The sequence below is a fragment of the Lactuca sativa genome, chromosome 8, assembly GCF_002870075.4.
Source record: "Lactuca sativa cultivar Salinas chromosome 8, Lsat_Salinas_v11, whole genome shotgun sequence".
Classification (NCBI taxonomy): domain Eukaryota; kingdom Viridiplantae; phylum Streptophyta; class Magnoliopsida; order Asterales; family Asteraceae; genus Lactuca; species Lactuca sativa.
Window position 1 is genome coordinate 157,136,479 of NC_056630.2, and position 6,000 is coordinate 157,142,478.

Here is a 6,000-nt window from a genome sequence, read left to right on the forward strand (position 1 = left end):
TGAGCATTCTAACACTCCTAAGTGTACATGCAACCCTAAATACCTTGGATCTATGTTTTCTCTATTATACATGTAAATATGAATATCCAAGGTATTATCCTAATCTAGCATATAAAACAATGAATATAATAAGATAGAATACATACCTCTTTCATGTAGAAAGTCTTCATGAAGCTTGAGTGCCTAGTGCCCCAAGTGTGACACCTCAAATGGAATCACAATCACCAAAACACTTGGAATAGCTTGAGAGAATTCTACAACTCATGAAATCGGCTAGCCCTTTTCCTTCACACACTAGTGGCCGATTTTGGTCAAGAATAAGATGCTTATATAGTTAGGGTTACACCATGTAAACCCTAATAGACATGGCCTTTCATTTCCATGATCCATGGGTACAAATACACCATGGAGCATCCATGGACCATCCTATGGGTTTTAGCCCAACTTGATTATCCATGGAGCATTAGCCCACTATACAAGTATGGATGATTTACACAATCAACCCATATATTTAATTAGTCTTCTTTTGATCACTTAATTAATCCTAGATTAATTCTTGATCAATACTAATTAAATAATCTTATTATTCTTATTATTAATATACTAGAACTTATAATATATTAATAACCATAAGTGTCTTATTTCTCTCATTATAGTCTATCCAAGTGCATGATGGTATGCAACCCAAATGGACCATGCCGGGTCGGGTCAAGTCTTACCAATTATAGTTATGGACTTAGACATTAATCCAACAACTGGGCCACACCCGCTATCCTGGGCCTCGCCCCCTACCTCGGGCCTCGCCCGCTACAACGGCCCCGCCTGGCTTCGAGCCCCGCTCGGATACATATCTGTTTCACTTAGGCCTCGCCTGTCACAGGGCCCCGCCCACTAACATATGATAGCACATACACATATCACATAACATCACATAAGCTAAACATATACTAACGGCTCTTGTTCTAAGGCCTCGCCTATCTCTGGGCCCCGCCCGTGTCCTGCTACTGATGAGTCATGGAACCCCGTCCATACTCCTGCTGATAGTGAGATATGGGCCCAGCCCACCCTCACTCCTTTCCTAACTTGGGCCTCGCCCCTAGACTGCTGCTACTGAGATGTGGAACACCATCCACACTCTGCTATTAGTGAGATACGGGACCTCGCCCACACTCACCTCTCTACCAGGCACATACAAGTATCACACAGACAACAAGTATAAACTATCACATAAACCATTCCTTGGGCACTCGCCCTCTATCATTGGACCTCGTCCGAATATCATACTAGCATACTGTGCCTAGGGCTAACCCCCGGGTCTTCTACTTATAACTACATGGGTCGGCATTGTGGCCGTAGACCCATTCATACAAAGGGAAACTCACCTGCACTGGCTGAACTTGTTGATGATCCCACTAGCTGCTGCCCAACCACTCACTGAACTCCTGCTCTACTTGCTCCCCGAGCTATCAATATCAATGCAACACTTAGACTAACTGACCCCCGACAGCCAACCAAGTCAATTCTGATCTAAGTCAAAGTCCTGGTCAAAGTCAACCTTTCCAGGTCAACCCTACTCGCAGAGTCCACTTACTGACTCACCGAGTTCATATACTCAGGGTCCTTCCATTCGCGTCACGACTCGCCGAGTCCAATGATTTCCGAGTCCTGACCTGTCCAACTCGCTGAGTCTCCACCCGACTCACTGATTCGAGTCTCAACTCGAAGGGTTTGGGGCTTCGCGACCTGACTCGCCGAGTCCAAGAACAGACTCGCCGAGTACCAAGCAATCTTCATCCAACTCGCCGAGTTGTTCATCCAACTCGCCGAGTTCATGCCCAACATCATCCGACTCGACGAGCAGTTCATCCCACTTGTCGAGTTCCTCCTCATCTTCATGTTACTCGCCGAGTCCACTCGAAGGACTCGCCGAGTCCAATCAGATCTACACACATGCAGAGGACTTTTGAGTCATGCATGGACTCCAAACTGTAGATCTACCCTTCCTAAGCCTATCGCTCACGTAAAGTTGCAAACTTTACGTGTAGAGATGGAGATCTAGGCAAAATACACCTTAAACTAGGGTTTAAGGCCAAGGGGCTTCAAAATCGACTCAAGGGCTGATACTTTATGCTTCTCCAGTCCATAACACACTTGGATCTGAAGTAGCAACTCCAGATCCGACTTCTAACCCAAAACAATATCATTATGGCTAAAGAGCCCCAACAACCACACATAGATCTAGGTGCAAAAAGGGTCTAGGAGCTAGTTTATTACCTCCAAGTGCTCAGAATGAACTCACAATCCTAGATCTATAGCCCCTTCTTGCTCCTCCAAATTCCTTCTTCCTTTTCCAAGCTTTAATGCACCTTCTAAGGCTCAAATAGGGGATATGGCGGCTTGGGTTTGGTATCCAGGGCTAAAGAGGCAGTAAGGAACCCTAGGAAGAAGATTAAGATGTTTATATAGGCTCCAAGTCCCGAATTTAGGGTTTTCCACGCACAGACCAGACTCGCCGAGTCACCTTGGCCGACTCCCGAGTCGGTCACTTACTCCTCGACCCGGATCCCGCTCTGACTCGCCGAGTTCCTCCTTGGACTCGCCGAGTCGCCCCTTAACATTAAGGTTTTCTTTCCTTTCTTGGCCTTCAAAACTTTGGGTGTTACACTACTAGTCTCTTGAGAGAACCCTAAGTGAGCCAAATCGTTGTGAGGAAGAAGAAGTCACTTTTGATCCTTGTACCTTTGGTTTAGCAAGAAGAAGGTGACCAAGAGCAAAGAGGAGGTGCAGTTCTAGCAGTTCCAGAGTTCAGAGACTTCATTTTCAGGTAATAGTTTGAACCTCCTTCAGTTTTGGTGTTGATCATTAGAGATAGGGTTTTCTAACCCCTTTGAAGAGTGATTATGTGGAGCAAATGGTCCCTCTTCGAGTTTGTGCCTTGGATCTGGACTCAAAGAGGTCTAGAGACGTTAACCCTTCGAGCTTTATGGATTAGTTTGGGGTTATTGGACTTAGGTTGCCATTTTTGGGACTAAATCTCCTTTTGATGCCTTGTTGTTGATATATAAGCATCAAGATTCGGACTTTACGTGATATTCACGCTTGGGGAGGCCAGAGCTATGGTTTAGGGACATAGATCTGACCTCAGGAGGTCAGTAGAGTTTGTGCATGGCATGAACTCGCCAAGTTGTTCTTGAGACTCGGCAAGTAGAGTTAGGGTTTCATGTAAATTACTCAGCGAGTAGACTTGCTGAGTTGGGGGATGACTCAGTGAGTCAGAAGGGGGTTAGAGGATTGGAGTTTAAGGCGGTACTCGCCGAGTTGTTCTTGAGACTAGGCGAGTTGAGTCGGGGTGGCCCCGCGATTCATGCTTGGTATGACTCGTTGAGCATAGGGAGGGACTCGGCGTGCCAAGCAGGACAAATAGTTAGTGGACATGTGTGAACTCGTTGAGTCACCAGAGTGCACTCGGCGAGTAGGGTCAAAGTGTGACCGTTGACTTTTGTTGACTTTTAGGGTTTGGTCAACAACGGAGTCCTTGTGTCAAAAGGGGGGTAAAATAGTCTTTTACCCTTCTAAGGGTGCCAATGGAAGGTTGAGACTAGTCTCGAGAGTTATATTTATGAGGGCATTTACTTAATGTGAATAGGCGGAGGCTAGGCAATATTTCTACCGAGTCAGAGATTTACCGAGACGCCTGGGGTGAGTCTTCTCACCATACTTTACCTAGAGTGGTAATTAGAGTTATGTGACAGAGTATGTTGTATGCTATGTGTTATCTATGTGATTCTGTGCTATATGTGATTCAGAGTTTACAGAGTTAGAACCGGAAGGTCCACAGAGTTAGGGCCAGAGGGTCCATAGAGTTATGGGACTGGAGGGTCCCACTGAGACACTATGACCAGAGGGTCATATAGAGTTATAGCCTCGAGTGGCTAAAATGTGTTGTATGTGGTATTTTGGGGAACTCACTAAGCTTATGCTTACAGTGTTACGTGTATGTGTTTCAGGTAGGGGTGTTCAAAACCGGATATCCGAAAATTCGGATATCCGAATTTTGGATATCCGAAAATTCGGATAGTTGATTATTGATATCCGAATCCGTATCCGAAATTTTGGATATCCGAAATTCGGATATCCGAAATTTCGGATACCGATTCGGATATTAAACTGGATATCCGAATTTCATTAGTTTTAAATAAAGAAAATAAACCCTCCAAGAACAAGAATGTTTCCGTGCATTTGTTAGGTATAATAAGACTTCATTTGGTCTGGTTAAATGCAAGTTACCTCATGATACCTGAAGATCTTGAGAAATCAAACTCAAATTACTAAAATCAACATAAAAAAGGTAACATTTATACCATCCTCACTTTGCGTACCAAGTAAAAATGTTAATAATTTGTCTTTTTGAATTTCAAATGAAAAAACCCAATGCATTAAAACTATTTTTAATAATTTTTTATATTATATATTTCGGATATCCGAAATATCCGAAATATTCACATTTTAATATCCGTATCCGAATCCGAAAAACCGGATATCTGAATTTCGGGTATCCGAATTTTCGGATATCCGAATTTTCGGATATCCGAATTTTCGGATCGGATTTTCGAATTTTTTCGGATCGGATGTTCGGATGCGGATATTTTTGACCACCCCTAGTTTCAGGTACCAGTGATTACCGTGGGAAGGTGCCGGCTTGATTCGTACGCACATATAGGATTTTATGTATTTCGATCTTGGGGGATGTTTTTGATGGGTTTTAGCCATAAGAACTTTCCTATGTGCGCATGCAAAACCCTAATGCTTGGATCTAGGCTTTATAATAAACATGCTTTAAATCCAAGTCTTCTAATGACTAATTAGGTTAAATAACAACATTGAAACAGATCTAGAATCATACCTTTGAGTTCCTTGTTGATCTTGAGGTCTTGGAGCTTCTAGAGTCACAAATGTCACTCCTCTAATGGCTTACAAACACCAATAGCAAGGAAGATGATGTAGGAGAGAGGAGAGGGGAGGAAATCGGCCAGGGTTCTCTTGCTTTAGGAGAGGTGCCAATTTCCTTATGCCATGGGGTCTATTTATACTTGTAGACTCCTTAAGGGTTACAACCTAAACCCTAATTGGATAATCTTCTCTTAAGGCTATCCAAATCATTTCCATAGATAAGCCTTGGACGATTTTAGCTATCCTATATCTCATAGAATTCGTCCATAGCATATCCAAATGGATTTACAGTCTAAAGCTTAACTATCAAACAATTGACAGTTTATACCCCTTTATTTAATTAATCTCTTTAAGTCACCAAATTAATTCTATGACTTATATTAATCAAATAACAAATATATTATTCATTATATTATTCTCATAATATATTAATAATATTTACTCTCTCATAATAAATCATCCTATCAAGTTGCTATGGTGAAGGCAACCCAAAAGGACTATGCACAACCGGGTCAAATACTTGCCTAATATAGTTGCAGCCTTAGACACTATTCCAACAGTCTCCCACTTGGATAAGTCTAGTAACTATATTCACAAGTACAATTCGGTTTGCAATCGTAGCTCTCAAAGACGCTGTCAACTCTGATCTAATCAATCTTGTCCTTTAGATAAGGGAACGTACAGTCCTCTGTTAGATATCATGCTGACAATCCTATGGAATGGTTAGTCAAGCATTTAGGTTTCTCGATCTCTGATTTATTCGACATAGAACTTAATCAAACACATCAATTCAGTTCTGACCGGGCCTGGCACATAAGTCAAATCAAATCATCGAGCGGCCGAGATATCACTTTTACCTTCTTAGATAAAAGTTACAGATAAACTTCGACTTATATGCATTTACTTATTCATTAACCAACTATACACAACAATACGTTTTATAACACCGAGTTACTGATGCGTTTTCGTATTATCAATGTACAATCAATTAACAAATAACAAACCATATATCTAGGTTTTAAGACTATATGATATTATCGTCTTGCGATC